At 44.4% G+C, this 17713-nt stretch overlaps 1 protein-coding gene across 2 annotated transcripts in view; it reads right to left on the reverse strand.

The window, feature by feature from the left end:
- Positions 1-859, reverse strand: part of Scamp5 (secretory carrier membrane protein 5) — a 27970-nt gene extending 27111 nt beyond the window's left edge. The window contains exon 1 of one of the 2 annotated variants that reach the window (XM_027414967.2): positions 704-859. The gene's annotated coding sequence lies outside the window, so the exon portion shown is untranslated. The remainder of the gene's footprint in view (positions 1-703) is intronic. The other variant, XM_027414968.2, reaches the window with a different exon arrangement.
- Between the last annotated feature and the right edge of the window lie 16854 nt (positions 860-17713).

The following is a 17713-nucleotide window of genomic DNA, read 5'->3' on the forward strand; positions in this document are numbered from 1 at the left end:
CCAATTTTCAGTCCTAGTCTTACTTGACTCCAGATCAGAAGAACCCCAAGGCAAGGACAGAGATTGCTTCCTTCACTTCTTCCCCTCCTTCCTCGTGACCGACGAGTGACAACGTTGGATGCACTACATCCCGCACCTATCCCAATACCCGAAGCCCGGGCGGTATCTGGGCCCTAGCCAGGGCACCCATCCCCCCCTCCTCCGAAAATCAGGCTACTCAGACCCGCGGTACAAAGGTCGGCCGCCCAGGGGTGAGTACAACTTGGGTCCACCTGCAGGCGCCTTTAGTGATACCACGGTCACCCGATTCCAGTCGCCCCCATCCCTAGCTGCATGCGCCATCCCAAAAGGAGGAGGCCGGTTTCCAGGGACTACCAGGTGGGACTGGGGGGTTGTGGTGTGGAGGGCCCAGGCTCAGGCTCCAGCATCCAAGGTCTGACGTCACCCAAATCCCGGCTGCGGGGACAGAGGATGAGGAAACAGGGGTTGGGGAGGAGGGTTTAGGGGGGCCCAGGGAGCTCTTTACCGCCCGGAACAGGAAAGGTCACCTCGACTCCCCACTTATCCAGCACCTCGGCCTGCCCCCTCAAATGCAAAGGGACGCATTAAAGGCAGGAAACTGGAGCCGCTGACGCTTCTCCAGCCCAGCTTGCAGCTTCTCTGCAGAGCCCTCCCTCCTCGGGTCTCCAGACCCAGGACTCACCAACCCCGATCGCTCAGCTGCAGGAAGGAAGTCGCGTTGCACCGCGCTGAGATGCGCTGCACCCGGCGATGAGGCGCGGAGCCGGCCGCCAGTGGCTCCCAGATTGGGGGCGGGGAGTGTGCGCGCGCGTCCGAGGCGGGCCCTGCGCGCTCCCGCGCCGCTGGGCCTGCTGCAACCACTCTCGCGAGATTCCCACTCGGCTCCTAGGGCGGTCCACCAGCGCTCGCGAGAAGAAAGACGCAGTCGTCGCCCCCGCCCCATCACCCGCCCACCTCACCTTGCAGGCGCTGTCCAAGGTACTAGATCCTCTGCCATGCCTCGTTCAGGTTGTTGATGGACATCTTGAGGGACAAGAGCATAGCCAGGGCATAAAAAGGAGAGACCCAGAGATGGGAGCCTGGTACCAGCAATCAATGCCTCAGCTTCCAAATCTGTAAATTGGGGAGAATAGCCCCCATTCCAATCTCAGGAACCTCTGGGATGTACTAGGAAGGAGTAAGAAACAGCTTGATGAAGAGCTGAAGAGATGGTTCAATAGTTTAAAAGTACTTGTGCTTTTGCAAAGGATTAGAGTTCAATTCCAAGCACCTATAGGGCGGCTCCAAAACCCCAGTTCCAAGGGATCCAACAGGAATGCACGTGGTGCACACACATGGATGCAGGTAAAACATTCATACACATAAAATAAAATAAATATTTTTAAAAAGAACTAGATAGCTTGATGAAATAAGAAATAGAGATAGAGCCGGGCATGGTGGTGCATACCTTTAATCCCAGCACTTGAGAGCCAGAGACAGGCTGACCTCTTGAGGAGAGCCTAATCTACATAGTGAGTTCCAGGACGTTTGAAGCTACACATTGAGACCTTGTCTCCAAAAAAAAAAAAAAAAAAAGTGGGGGGGGACAAATATAGAAAGCTACCTAAAGAAATAGAAAGAAAGCAGGTGTGTTGATTCCCGTCTACAATCATAGCCCTTGCAAGACACAGGCAATGTAATCAATGAAGTTTAAAGCCAGTTTTACCTACTTAGCAAGTTCCAGCCTATCAGGGATACACGGTGAGCTACTGTCTCTATATAAATAAATAAAAATAGAAAGAGAATAGCTTTGAAAAACGACTGAAAAGAAGACATGAATATAATAAACAGATGTGAACAGCAAGAATGAGAAAAGACCAAGGTAAATGCTTAAGAAAGCAGAACTCGTGTGACTATGAGACTACTTGGAGACATGGAGCTGGGAGTAGGAAGACAAGCAGTTATTGTGAATGGTGTTTACATAGTAAACCCCTGTGGGTTCTCCACAGCCAAGGCCATTCCTCATCCTGCCAACCAATTGCTTCTGCCCCTCACCCACACCACCCTGGGCCTGGAAGAGGGCTTCAGTGGGTGGGATACACTGCAAGGATTCTTTGCCCAGAAGAAGGGCCCATTGTCTGGCTCTGGGCTGCCAGAGCCAGGGCCTCACTCCCACAGCTGGCGTGAAAGGGGAGGGAGAGAATAAAAGCAGACATGAGCGAGTGCAGAAGAGACAAGAAGGGCTGATGGGGGCTGAGCAGGAAGAACATGAGGTCAACCAGAAGGAGGAGTCCTGGGTTACAGACAGGATAACTAGGTTCTCCTAAGTCCACCCACATGGCCCCTTATTCTGTATAGTCCAAAGAATATCCTATGATTAGCTGAGCTTTCATGTGTGTTGGGGTGTGTGTGTGTGTATGTGTGTTGTGCCCGCACGCATGTCTGTGCATCATATACACACAGTAGCTGTAGAAGTCAGAAAAGGATGTGCAGTCCCTTGAGACTGGAGATGGTTGTGATCTGACATTAGAGTGCTAGGAATTGAACCCTGGGTCTTCTGGAAGAGCAGCCAGTGCTCCTAACCACAGAGCCATCTCTCCAGCCCATGTACTTTCAGTTACAAATGAGTGAGTATATTAAGCAAGTAGCAAGCAAAAGTAAAAGAAGAAACGGCAAGTAGCAGATGGGAAGTAAAACATCATGAGATCAGGTGCTGACAATATCTAGCAGAGACCTAGGGGGAAATGGTCATGCTGTAGCTTGCCACAGAAAGAGCTTCTGGCTTCTTCTTCACATTGTAGGCAGATTTGAACCGCTGGATAAATAATGGTAAGGTACGTATGGAAGGTTTACCTTTCAGCTGTTCTCAGGAGCACAAAGTTTTTTTGTTTGTTTGTTTGGTTGGTTGGTTTTTTTGTTTGTTTGTTTGTTTTATGTTTGTTTGTTTTTTGAGACTGGGTTTCTCTGTGGCTTTGGAGGCTGTCCTGGAACTAGCTCTTGTAGACCAGGCTGGTCTCGAACTCACAGAGATATGCCTGCTTCTGCCTCCTGAATGCTGGGATTAAAGGCATGCGCCACCACCACCCGGCTGGAGCACAAAGTTTTAACTCTTGGGTTGTTTTGCTCTTCTCTCTCCCTGTCACAGGAGCAGGGGCAGCCTGACCCATACGAGGGGCTTTAGAAGACACTTTATATAATAATGCTTGGGTCAGAAATGCTGCAGGGGGGTTGTCTACAATGCTTCTAGTTCCTCAATAAAGTTTAACAGCACGTGACTGTTTATCAGTAGGTTATATATTACATCCCTGCTGTTTATCTCTGCAATAAAGCAAGTTTATGCTGGTTTTCAAAGCCATGGGGAGAACCAATGAAATTGTGATAAAAGGGAACCTGTAGAGATGATAAAGCATGGCTCCCTCAGGAGAAATATCTAGAATGGAATGTAAGAGATTGCTTGTGGCTCATGTGGGTCCTACAGAGAAGATGTTGATGTTGGCATATAATAACTACACCAATCGTAAATATTTTTTGACTATGCAAAGATGTGTTACATTTGTTTAATTATGTAAAGATGTGTTGCTGTTTGACCTTGTCTGCCTGATTGATCTAATAAAAAGCTGAATGTCCAATAGTGAGGCAGGAGGTATAGGTGGGACTTCTGAGCAGTGAGAATAAGTAGGAGGAGGAATTTAGGATAAAGGAAGAAAGAAAAAGAGACACCAGGGAGACACTGGGGGCAGACATCAGGGAGACACGGGGAAGGGGGGGAACCCATCCAGCCAGACACGGAGGAAGCAGAAAAGTAAGACATATGGAATTAAAGAAAGGTAAAAAGCCCCAAGGCAAAATGTAGATGAATAGAAACAGGTTCGATTAAGTTAAAAGAGCTAATGGGACAAGCCTAAGCTAAGGCCAAGCACTCATAATTAATAATAAATCTCTGTGTCTTTATTTGGGAGCTGGTTGCCTGCCCAAAGAAAATTCCAACTACATAAATAATTTTCCTGACTTATAGAGACAGATCAGTGATTAAGAACACTGGCTGTTCTTCCAGAGAACCTGGGTTCAATTCTTAGTCAACTCACAACTGTCTGTAACTCCAATTCCAGGGGTCCAACACCCTCACACAGACATACATGTACCTCAAACACCAACACACATATTTAAAATAAATAAAATTTTAAAATAATAATAAATAAATAACTCCCCCCTAATGATGCAATGGAGAGTTTTATCAGTTTAGAAAAAAATGAGGGCAGGTGGGGATGGGAACATGGCCAGTCAGGTTGGGGGCAGGCACAGGGGAGAATACTGAAAGGAACTATTGGAAAGGGAGGCATTTCAGGTTCAGGTAAAAATCTGGCACAAGGGAATCTCCCAGGAATCTACAAGAACGACCCCAGCTAAGACTCCTAGCAATAACAGATACATAGCATGTACTGACCATTTTTCTGTGACCAGATTGGTGCTTAGCCCAATTGTCATCAGAGAGGCTTCATCTAGCAACTGATGGAAACAGATGCAGACTCACAGCCAAACATTAGGCAGAGTTCTGGGAATCCTGCAGAAAAAGAGGAAGGAAGGATTGTAGGAGCCAGAAGGGTCAAGCACACCATAGAATCAACTAACCTGGGCTCATAAGGATTCACAGAAACTGAACCAACAACTAGAGAGCCTGCATGAGACTGGCCTAGGCCCTCTATATGTATGTGGCAGTTGTGTAGCTTGGTCTTCTTGTGAACCTCCTAATGGTGGGAATAGGGGCTGCCTCTGACTCTTTTACTGGCTTTTGGGACCCCACTTCTCATAATGGGTTGCCTTGCCCAGCTTTAATATATGGAGAGGTGTTTAGTCTTATTGCAACTTGATATGCCATGTTTTATTGATACTCATAGGAGACCTGCCCTACTCTAAACAGAAACAGAGGGGAAGTGGACTGGGGGGGGCAGAGACCGTGGGGGGGAAGGGCGCTGGGAGGAGAGGAGGGACGGGAAACTGCAGTGGGGTGTAGAACAAATAAATAAACAAATTTATTAAAGTAAAAACTGAGAGAAAAAATGAAAGAGGAAGAATGACCAAGCCCAAATTCAGAAGACAAAATAAAAACAAAGTCAGAAGACTGTCTTTGTCCCAAATTGTACCCTCTGCACTTCTGTGAATGTAGGGAATAATGGTGTAGTGATGACAATCATTTAAACAAACACTTATTTAACCAGCATTTGTCCATCACCTTCTAGGAGAAGCAACATAGGACAGTGGTTAAGAAGATGGACAGGAATGATAAACTGCCCCTTCCTGCAGTGTAAATGGGAGGAAAATGTCCATCCTCAGTGACCTGCAGTTATCTGCAATGTAAAATCACAGAGGACCCAGATTCAATTCCAGCATCTATATGGTAGCTCACAACCAGTTTCAAGATATTTGATACCCTCTTCTGGACTCAGTGGGCACTAGGCAAGTATGTGGTACACAGACATACATGCAAGCAAAACACCCATACACATAAAAAAAAAAAAAAGTGCGTGCGTGCGTGCCTGCGTGTGTGTGTGCGTGCGTGCGTGCGTGCGTGTGTGTGAGTGAATACTCTGACAAGCAGCTTGTGAGAGAAAGAACTGGAGTCTGGAACACAGTTCAAGGGTACCTTCCATCATGGCAGGGAAGTCAAGATAATAGGGGCTTTGAGCAGGTGCTCACTCATGACCACAGCCTGAGACCGCTCCCCTGCAGAGATCTCCTGGACCCCTCAGAGATTAGGTACCCAGCCTCCTTTTCATTTGCTACATATAATCAGTGTGCTGGATTTCTAGGTGGTTGTTGGTGTGTCTCCATCAGAGTGCACAGCCTACTAATCCCAGCTTCTCCACATGGGTGTCTGTCATTCCTTCATTCCCCAGTTAGGTCAGTCTTTAAGCTGTGCAGTAAATGACACATGTAAATAAAAATAACTAAAATAAATAATTTTTAAAAGAAAGTAATTTCCCACAAGCATGCCCAGAGGTGCCATTTCCTAGGGAATTCTTGATTCCTTCAAGCTGACATTAACACCAACAATTACACACATGTAGACATACGTTACATGTGAGACAATGTCTGATGCATAATATTCATTGAATATTTAACTCCTACTGTGTACCAGCAGTAGGGATATGTGTTTTGTATGGGCAGAGTGGGATAGCCTGAGCCAAATCATGTAATCACATTAACACTACAAGCTTGAGGGATGCCACACCTGCTCCCATGTCTTTACTCAAAGGGTGTCATAAAGTTAAACCCCAAATAGGTCCAGACAGGAATGCTTTCCATATAGGGTGATGAGGAAAGTCACATGACAAAAATGGTGGTGTTTAATCCCATTGTAGGGAGATATAAATGACTGGGAGCAGTAATCTAGTCAGTCACCCATAGGGTCAGCTCCAAGCTGCTTGTGTTCCCTGTCTACCTATGGCCAAATAAGGTATGTCCACCCAAGAATCTCGAGGACAACACCTAGGTTACAGGTCAATAAACAAGTGAGAATATCAGCTTGTACCAAACCTTTGATTCATCAAAACAGATGCTAAGTCTTGTGACTATCTTATGAAGCAACCACTATTATCCCCATTTATAAATGAAGCAAGTGAGCATCAGAGACATATTCAGTCCACCCAAGGAAATAGAATGGATGGATCTAAGAAATAGATGACATGTTATCTTTCTTTAGATCTTTTTATTTTACTGTATATGTGTGTGTGTGCTACCTGAATGCATATCTGTGTACCACAAGGGCATCAGATACCTTGAAACTGGAGTTACAGATGGTTGTGAACCACCATGTGTGTTCTGAGAATCAAACCAGGGTCCTCTGGAAGAGCAGTCAGTGCTCCTAACCTCTGAGCCATCTCTCCAGCCCTAAGATCCATTATCTTTATGCCGGGTGCAGTGGTTAGTATTAATCATCAACCTGACATGGTCTGGAATCACTCAAGAAGAGAGTCTCAATGAAGGATTGTCTAGACTAGGTTGGTCTATAGTCATGTCCATGGAGGAGTGTCTTGATTCTGTTAATTGAGCTGGGAAGCACCATACACTTTGGCACCATTCCCTAAGCAAGGGATCCTGAACTAACAGAGGAGAGAGGCAGCCAAGCAGTAGCATACATGCATTAATTTGTTGCTTCCTGCTCTTGAAAGTAATGTGAATAGCTGTCTCCCTTAAATTGCTTCTGTCATGGTATTTTATCACAGCAAGAGGAAATGAAACTAAGTGGTAGATTCTGCAGTAAAGGAGTAAATACAAATTATCTGCTTTAAACAAAACAGTGAAATGAAGGAAACAATGTAGGAAACAATAATGAGCTTGTTGCTAATGTGGGCAACCAGAGCTTGACCCTATTGGGGTCTTCAGTACAGGAGACAATCCCACCAAAGGAGTATCTATCTACTCCTGGCACTTCAGAGTGGAGAATGCTCTCAGGCAGAAAGTACCAGGAACTTCAGGAAAGAATCACGAGGAATGACTAAGTGTTTGGAGCTGGAACTCTACTGCCTTCGTGACAATTCTTGAAAACCAGCTATTACCCACACCCTTAGGTGTTTGCACTATGGACTCTCCCCTGTCCCTCTCTGGGAAGGAGGATGGAAATAGAACTCAGAACCTTTTGTATTCAAAGGAGAAGACTCCAAGGACTGGAGATGTAGCTCAGTGGCAGATCTCTGGTCCTTGAAGTCTCGTGTGTTTGGGTTTTTTCTTTGTTTGGGGGTTTTAGTGAGGTTTGTTTGTTTAATATTTATTTTATATTACTTTATTTTTGATGTTTGGTTTGGCTTTTTTTGGTTGCTGTTTTGTTTTTGGTAGGGGTGAGTGGTGGTGTTTTGAGTCAGGGTCTCTATATAGCTCTGACTGGTCTGGAACTCACTATGTAGACCAGGCTGGCTTCTAACTTGTAGAGATCAGCCTGTCTCTGCCTCCCAAGAACTGGGATTAAAGGTGTATGCCACCATGCCTACCTTTATTTTGGTGTCTGTCTGTCTGTCTGTGAATGGGTTTGTGCAGGTGAATACAGTAGGAGGCCAAAAGAGAGTGTCAGATCACAGGACCTAGGCCATCATGAGCTCTCCAACATAGATGGTACTGGAAATTCAGCGGGGGCCTTCTGTAAGAGCAGTTTTGAGCCACGTTTCCAGCTCTAGTTTTTGCTTTTTGAAAGAAAGGTGACTTTGGGTCTCACCCTCCCAAGGGCTGTGATTACAAGCATGTACTAGCACGCCCAACCATGGAGTTTCCTTTCAATAAGAGAGAGCCTCTTACTCTCATCATACCAGTCCATGCTCTGGTCTCATGAAATGCCAAGTTTCTGACACTTATAAGGCATTCCTGATTTCTTGGAACCAAGGAACCAGGTCAAACATCCCTGCCTGCAGAACCTAGATATCTGGTCATCTCCTCCAGCTGTTTCACTAGGTAGGTGGCACTGCTGAGGCTCGGAGAGCTCCCAAGACTTCTCTGGGCTTCTCTCCACATTGATGAAGAATGTGAGGAAGTTTTTGCAAATCCTGTATCTAATAAGAGACTCATGCCCAGTCTTATGAAGAAGTCTTACAGCTCTGTCACAAAAAGGCAAACAACCCACTTAAAATGAGTGAGCCAAAAGCTGGGGTTTGGGGCATACACCTTTAATCCTAGCCTTCAGGTAGCAGAGGCAAGAGGATTTCTGAGAGTTCAAGGTCAGCCTGGTTTATGTAGTGAGCTCCAGGACAGTCAAGTAAGACCCAGTCAAAATAGTAATAATAATATGAATAATATTTGGGGAGTCCCTTTTGAGGGCCTTACCCTGCCTGGGGAGTGGAGGAGGGATGGCTAGGGGCAGGTGGGATGTTGGGGGGAGGGAGAAGGGATTGACATGTGAAACAAGCTTGTTCCTAATTTGAACTAATAAAAATAAAAAATATAATAATAATAATAATAATAATAATAATAATAATAATAATAATAATATCAAGCCAGGCCTGATAGCACAGGCTTGTGATCCAAGATACTAAGGAGGTTCAGATAGACAATCAGAAGTGTAAGACCTAAGCAATACAGTGAATTGAAGGCCAATTAGAGCAACTTATAGAGATCCTGTCTCAAGATAGAAAGTGAAAAGAGGTGGGCTGAAGAGGTGGCTCCGCTAAGAGCACTTTGTTGTTCTTGCAGAGGACCTTGGTTCAGTTCCCAGTACTCACAAGGTGGCTTACAAGTGTCTGTAATTCCAGTTCCAGGTGATCCTATGCCACCTTCTGACCTCTGACCTCTGGGGGCACTGACCTGAATGTGGTTCATATACATACATGCAGGCAAATACTAGTTCACATAAAATAAATAAATAAATAAATCTAAAACAAAACTCTTTAAAGAGTAAAAAGAGGACTGGAAATATAGCTCAGTGGTAGAGCACTTTGCAGAACACACAAGGTCCTAGGTTTAATCCCAGCATCCCAATAAATTAGGTGTTTAATTAATTAAAGTGGGAAAATAAGGGGCCTGGAGATGTTGCCTAGGTAGCCCAAAGACTTCAGATCAATTCCCAACACTGCATAAAACTAGGTGTGGTGGTTTAGACCTGCAAGTCAATCAGAAACTGAAGAGAATCCTCAACAGGCCACAGCATGTTCGAGGCTAGACTACATAAGCTCTGCCTCAAGACATCAAATAGAAATAAAGCTGAAGATGTGTATCTATGGTAAAGCACTGCCTGGCATATTCTAGGCTTTGAATGAAATCCCCAGAAAGGGGGCATCAGGACAAATAATTCAAGTAATCTGAATAAAAACCTCTCCAAAGAAGATATAGGGGGGCTGGAGAGAAGGCTCTGTGGTTAAGAACACTAGCTGGTCTTCCAGAGGTCCCGAGTTCAATTTCCATCAACCACATGGTGGCTCACAAGGTCTGTAATGAGATCTGGCGCCCTCTTCTGGCCTTCAGGGATACATATGGTCAGAACACAGTATACATAATACATAGATAGATAGATAGATAGATAGATAGATAGATAGATAATAGGAATTCCCGATAATCTTATGAATACATGCTCAACAATTAGTCATCGAGTAAATGCATCCCAACTCACACTCACTAGATTGTTGCTAGCTTACAGTCATGTAACTATTGGTGGGGAATGGGACAACCATACTAATGCAGAGCTGACAACAGTGAAAGTGGTGCCACCACTTTGGAAGATGGTTTCGCTATTCCTAAAATTTAATTATTTTTTGTGATGCTAGGAATCTAACCCAGGGTCTGGTTCATGCTAAGTACATGCTTTATCACTGAGCTGCCCTCCCAGCCTACCAAAAAAAAGTTAACATAGGGTTGGGTATGGTAGACACCTGCAATTCCACTAGTTAGAGACCAAGGCAGGAGGATCATCAGTTTGAGGTCTATCTGAGCCCTATAGGAAAATCCTGTCTCAATAAAGGAAGAAAGAAAGAAAGAAAGAAAGAAAGAAAGAAAGAAAACCACTGACTCAGCAAATCTACCCCTATAAGTATAGTGCCAAGAGAAATGAAAACATAGACAAAATGGTCGTTACTAATCATTGCAAAATTTTAAATAGTACTTAAAAACAGAAACAATGACCAACGAAAAAAATCAGTTGTCATATATTATTTAAAATATGAGCCTTTGCTCTTGCCAAGGACCCAGGTTCAATTCCCAGCACCCATATGGTGGTTCACAACATCCATAACTCCAGTTACAGGGCATCTGATGCCTTATTCTGACCTCCTCAGGCATCAGGCACACATAGTGCACATATATACATGAAGGCAAAATACTCACATACATAAGATAAAATAAATACAGCTAAATTCATTAATTAATTAAATGTGGACCAGGCATTGTGGTTCCTGCCTTTAATCCCAGAACTTGGGAGGCAGAAGAAGGTGGATCTCTATAAGTTCAAGGCCATTCTGGTCTACATAGTGAGTTTCAGGACATGCAGGGAGGGATTCATAGTGAGACACTGTCTCGAAATATAAAAATAGAACAGTGGTGGTGCACACCTTTAATCCCAGCACTTGGGAGGCAGAAGCAGGTGGATCTCTGAGTTTAAGGCCAGCCTGCTCTACAGAGTGAGCTAGTTCCAGGACATCCATGGCTACACAGAGAAATCTTGTCTCAAAAAACAAACAGATAAATGATAAAATAAAATAATAAAATAATCATGTATTATTGAAAAGTAGAATTCCATAAACAACTGACACAAATGTAGCTGAATTTAAAAAACCAAATTGGACAAAATAAGCCAAATCACAAAAATAAATAAAGGAATGAGGGATGAAGCTTAGTGACAGGGTACTTGTCTAACATGTGCATGGTCCAGGGTTCCATGCCTCGCATTGCAAAAAAAAAAGGGGGGGGGGACTCTGAATAGAGCTGAATACAATGGCAAATGTCTATAGTCCCAGCTATTTGGAAGGTTGAAGCAGGAAGATTTCAAGTTACAGGACAATCTAGGTTACATATAAGACATATAAGACCTTGTCTCAAAAGAGAAAAAACAGAGAGAAAAAGAGGCTGGGAATCCTGCTCACCTAGCATAGCACTTACCCAATATGAATGAGGACCCAAGTTCTATCCCCAGCACTGTATAAACCAGGCATGGCAGTGCCTGCCTGTAATCCCATCACTCAGATGTGGATGGAAAATTGGAGGAGATGCTGTGTGAGTCCTAAGCCAAGCCAGGCTATATGAAACCCTGACTCAAAACAAACAAAAAAGATAAGTGCATCTTACTGTATGTTAACTATACCAAAGTAAGACTACTATCAAAGAAAAAGGAAAATAAAGTGGCCTCGGAACAGCCGGAATCTAGGAAAACCAGAACAATCCCAATCCTACCTCCTACTTACTCAACAGCCAGTTTCCCCTCGATTTGCAGTGCCCACAGAGGACCACTTGGGGGCATGCAAGTCTACAGTGATCAATGCTTGCAGAGCTGAATCTCCACTGTCAAGTCTACTGCGCAGGCAACCAGAAGCGCACGGTGCGAGGCAGCATCCAGGCTTACACACAACCAACCATAATCACCATCATGTTTAGCCAGCAGCTCTGATCATGAAATCCAGAGCACAGTCTGCGGCTCACACATTCAGTTAGAACAGGAATCCTGCAGTTAGCAGTGTCCATCCAAGCCTGGTCCTACAAACCTCCCACAAAGAATGTCCTCCACACATCCTACCCTACCCCAGTATGCACTGACTTTGGCCTCCAGCAGAGCCCCGAGAGGTCAAAACCACAGATACATTCTGATCTTCACCTGCCTGCCCATTTCCACCCCTACTCTATCCACCCTTCTCAGCCTGACTGACATCCTCTGTCCATGTTACCTCACCAGGTCCTCAGAGTCGTCAGCAGACCCCAGCCCTGTCCCTCTGCCCAGAATGTCTTATTTTCATCCTTTAAAAATATGTTTGCCCCAGGTGTTGGTAGCGCATGCCTCTAATCCCAGCACTCTGGGGGCAGAGGCAAGCGGATCTCTGTGAATTCGAGACCAGCCTGAACTACAAGAGCTAGTTCTAGGACAGCCTCCAAAGCCACAGAGAAACCCTGTCTTGAAAAAAAATCCAAAAATAAAAAATAAAAATATGTTTGCATTTGTTTATTTATTTGGGAGAGGTGAGTGTGCCATGAGACATGTGCGCAAATCAGAGGACAGCTTGCAGGAGTCTGTACTCTCCCTTTCACCTTGTGGGTTCCAGGGATCAAACTCAGGTCATCAGGCTTGGCAGCAACTACCCTTGCCCACGAACCTTCTTGCCAGTCCATGCTCTACTTTTCTTCTAGGAATAGTGTGCAAATACCCTCAGAAGCAAGGCTACTTCCTCTCTATCCTCCTGTTAAGAGTCACAAGGGCTCCTGGAAGCACCATTCACAGACTCCTGTCCCTGAAAAGTCTTCAGTTCCTTTTCTAGATCTGAGTGTTCTCTCGTCCATGTATTAGGTGGAGTTAGTTAATGCAAGTTCCAGCTACAGTGGGAACTCCAGGCTTCTTGGGATTTGAGTGAGGACACCTGAGACGTACTCAGTCTCAGCCAGACTTAAACATTTGAGTTGTTAGTTTATGGTGTCTGCAGCATGAGCATGCAGAGTCCAGAATCTGGTCTGGAATTGAACCAGGGTCCTGTTACACTGAACCACCTCCCCAACCCCCAGGGTCAACTTTTAACCCTAATGTTTACTCAGGGACACTAAGTCTTGTTTCCATTGTTGTTTTGAGTGCCCTATTGTGCTTGCTTTTGTTTTTTGTTGTTGTTTTTTGTTTGTTTGTTTTTGTTTGTTTGTCAACTTGAACATCTTGGAAGTGGAAACTTCAACTGAGGAAATGCCTCCTTCAGATTAGCCTATAGGCAGTTTGGTGGTGGTAATACACACCTTTAATCCCAGCACTCAGGAGGCAGAGGCAGGTGGATCTCTGTGAGTTTGAAGCCAGCCTGATCTACAGAGATGTCCTCTACAGCAGACAACCGGGGCTACACAGAGAAATCTTGTCTGAAAAAAAAAAAAAAAAAGATTAGCCTCTAAGACAGTTTATGGGGTATTTTCTTGATGTGGAAGGGTCCAGCTCTGCATGTGGGCAGTTCTGTCCCTATGCAGGTTGTCCTGGGGTGTATAAGAAAGTAAATTGAGCAAGACTAACAGGCCACTAAGCAGTGTTCCTCCATGGCCTCTGACTCTGGATCCTGTCTCCAGGTTCTTGTCTTGACTTTCCCACAGTGGTGAAGAGATTGAAAACTGTAAGATGACATAAACCTTTACCTCCCAAAATTGCTTTTGGTCATTGTGTTTATCACAGCAACAGAAAGCAAACAAAGACACTTCTGCACTTCAATTTTGCCTATAACAACTGGGCCTTTGTGCATGTTTTTCCTCGGGCTGGCTGATTCCTATTCTTCCTTGGATGTCTGCATAGGTTTTTTTTCTCTGCAAGCCCCCCCTCCCCCACCCCAGATTAACTGGATGCCTTTGCTTGCTCTTTGCCTTTCCTCTCCACCACACAGCACCATGATTTAAGAATTTCTTGAGTTTAGACTCAAGCATGAGACTCAGTCCACATCAGTATCGTTTTCTGTCACAATGCCAGTCTCAGACAAAGGAGATTGAGGCCATGACACATTGGTGTCTAAAATTGGTTCTTCAAAGGAAACTTTAGTGTACATAAATATATGTGTATTTGTTATTAATCATCCTGATATAAAAACATTTAAGACTGGAAATGTAGTATATGCTAAGCCCTGAATGTGGGAGGGGTGTGTGTGTGTGTGTGTGTGTGTGTGTGTGTGTGTGTACATCCAAGTACTATGATTACAGGCATGTGCTGCCATGCCTGGCTTATTTACTAAGCTTTGAAACCAGTACAAACAGTATCTTACTTATTAGATGTTGTGTTTTCTTTTTAATTTGTCTTTTTTGTGGGGGGGCAGTGGGGTGACAAGGTCTCATTATGTAGCCCTGGCTGGTCTGGAACTCAATATGTAGACTAGGATGGTCTCAAACTCAGAGATCCATCTGCCTGTGCCTCCCAAGTACTGGGATTAAAGGCATTTTGCTTTTTTGCTTATTCCTTATTTTCTAGACAAGGTCTCATGTATCACAGGGTTCCTTGCTATATAACCAAGGTTGACCTTAAACTTCTGATCCTCTTGCTTCTAGCTTCTGATTATAGGCAAGTACACACCCAGTTTGGGGACTTGTTCTAATCTGCAAAATGTAATAGACTTCCACTACAGCTGATTTTTAGCTAACAGTATGATGTCACTGAGTGCAGAATTGGGCAGAGATATGCCATGCATTGTAGAGTATTTTCTCCACTGGGATGCAAGAAACAAAGTAACTTCAAGGGATTGAATATTGGTAACATGCGCAGTGCTCTGAATTTGAGCCCCAGTAACAAATAGGACCAAGAGTTTTGGTTTAGTACCTGTAATGACAGCACTCTGGAGGTAGAGTCGGGAGGATCAGAAGTTTAAGGTCATCCTTGGCTATATAGCTAATTCAAGGCCAGCCTGATTGGTATAAAGGAGACCCTGCCTTAAAAAAAATAAAAAGTATGAAAGTTACTAGTGTGATGAGTTTCAAATATTCATGTACTAAACTTTGAATATTTGTTTTAATTTATTTTATTTAATTGTAAGCCAATATAATTAAAATTTTAATAATGTCCATGTTTAACAATCAGCTCATAAAATTAAACATTTAACAGTTGGTCCTCCTGAGCCATCATGAGTTGCTGAAAGCATACCACAGCTTGGTCCCAGGTTCTTTCCTAAGCCCAATTGTACTGACAATTCAAGAGATCCTATTTTTCAAATATTTATTTATTTTATTTTTAGATAGGAGCTCACATATCTCAAACTAATCTCAAACTAGCTATGTATCCAAGGATGACTTTGAACTTCTGTGCTTCCTGCCTGTGGTGGATTGAATGAAAATGGCCCCTATAGGCTAAAAGGGATTGGCACTATTAGGAGGTGTGGCCTTGTCGGAGGAAGTGTGCCACTGGGGATGGACTTTGGCATTTCAAATGCTCATGCTAGACTCAGTGTCTCTCTTCCTGCTTTCTGCAAATCCAGGTGCAGAACTCTCACTACTTCTCCAGTACCATATCTGCCTGCACATCGCCATGCCTCCTGCCATGATAATAATAGACTACACTTCTGAACCTACAAACCAGCCCCAATTAAATGTTTTCCTTTATAAGAATTGCCATAGTCGTGGTGTCTCTTCACTGCAATAGAAACCCTAAGATACTGCCTCCACCTCCTAAGTGCTGGAATTACAGGCTTGTAAATCCTGTAATCACATGGCCAGTTTATGGGACTGGGCATCAAACCCAGAGCTTCATGCATGCTAGGCAAATACTCTACTAACTGAGCTACATCCTTAGCCCTTAAGAGATTTTTGTCTTTGGATACCCACACAACACCTTGGGTTTAAGATTCCTCTTTCGCTCCAGTGGTCCTTGTCTCTCTGTCCGACCTGAGCTTCTCCCCTGACCTTACCTAAGAATCTAAATCCTACACACTCACGTTAGACTATGGCATCCTCTCCTCCCAGCCTTTGAGTAATGCCTTGTGTGTCATTCCACCGTAAGAACACCATTCTCTGAGCACTCACTAAGCCTCCTGTTCCCCGAAACATCCCTTCCTTGCTTGTCCTTCTGCTGGATTGACTTTTAAGACTTCTGCCTGGACATAGAGTAACTGCATAGTGAAGCAATTTATGCTTACTAGTATCATGTATTATTTTTATGCGTATGGGTATTTTACCAACAATGTATATGTGCTACATGTATGCAATGTCAAAGGGGGCCAGAAGAGGGCCTTAGAGCCAATGGGCCTGGAGTCACAGATTTTGAGGCACCATATAAGTGCAAGGGATCAAACCCAGGTTCTCTGTAAGAGCAGCTGGTGCTGTTGAACACTGAACCACCGCTCCAGTCTCACTAATATTATTTCAGTAGATGCCCTCTTACCTGCTGCAGTTAAAGCAGAAGTTGGTCAACTAAACAAAAAGGAAGTTTCATTTCTTTAAGATTAATTTTATTTTTAATTATGTGTATATGTGTTGTGGGGGGGCGTACATACAGGTGAATGGAGTGCAGATGCCCTCAGAGTCTAAAAGAAGGCATCAAATCAATCCCCTGAAGCTGCAGTTATGCGTGGTTGTGAGCCAACCAAGTGGGTGCCTGGAACCAGATTGAGGTCCTCTGCAAGAGCAGAACACACTCTTAACCACGGTCCTAGTTAGGTATCCTGTGATAACACACCATGACCAACGCAAGCTGGGAAGAAAAGGATTATTTGGCTTATCACAGTCCATTGAGGGAATCCAGGCAGGACCTCAAGTAGGGCAGGAACCTGGAAAAAGAAGCTGATGCAGAGGTCACGGAGGGGTGCTGCTTACTCGAGTGGTTGCTCATTATGCTTGCTCAGCTTCTTTCTTACAGAACCAGGACCACCAGCCCAGGGAAGCACCACTCACAGGGGCTGGGCCCTCCCATTTCAATCATTAATTAAGAAAACGACCTAGAGGTTTGCTTGCAGCCTGATATTACGGAGGCATTTTCTTAAGTGAGGTTCCTCCTCTTTAGCTTGTGACAAGATGACATAAAACTAGTGAACATAAGGCTGGAGAGATGGCTCAGTGGTTAAGAGCAGTGGCTGCTCTTCAAGAGGACCCGGGTTCTATTCCCAGCACCCACATGGCAGCGCACACCGGTCTGTAACTCCAGTTCCAGGGTATCTGGTATCCTTACACCAATGCACATAAAATAAAGTTAAATAAAGAAAAAAAAAAAAACCTTGTGAACATAACCACTGAGCCATCTGTCTAGCCACCCCCCCCAAAAAAAAGTAAGCTTAAAAGGATCATTAGAAAACTATGTATATTTGGGAGTCATGCATGGTGGCTTCCAGCACATTGCTAGTGCTTGGTGGATGGCCAAATGTTTTCAGGCTCTTAGCCGAATAATGGAAAATAAGGGCTCACACTGATTTGCCAAAGCAGCACAATAACTTTATTTGGAGTGAAGCAATAGTATATATAACTAGAGAGGGACAACTGGACAGCATGACTGAGGGTGTCCAGAACAGCCAGGGCTGTTACACAGAGAAACCCTGTTTCAAAAAAAATCTGGATTTTAGCCGGGCGTTGGTGGCGCATGCCTTTAATCCCAGCACTCGGGAGGCAGAGG

The sequence above is a fragment of the Cricetulus griseus genome, chromosome 4, assembly GCF_003668045.3.
Source record: "Cricetulus griseus strain 17A/GY chromosome 4, alternate assembly CriGri-PICRH-1.0, whole genome shotgun sequence".
Classification (NCBI taxonomy): domain Eukaryota; kingdom Metazoa; phylum Chordata; class Mammalia; order Rodentia; family Cricetidae; genus Cricetulus; species Cricetulus griseus.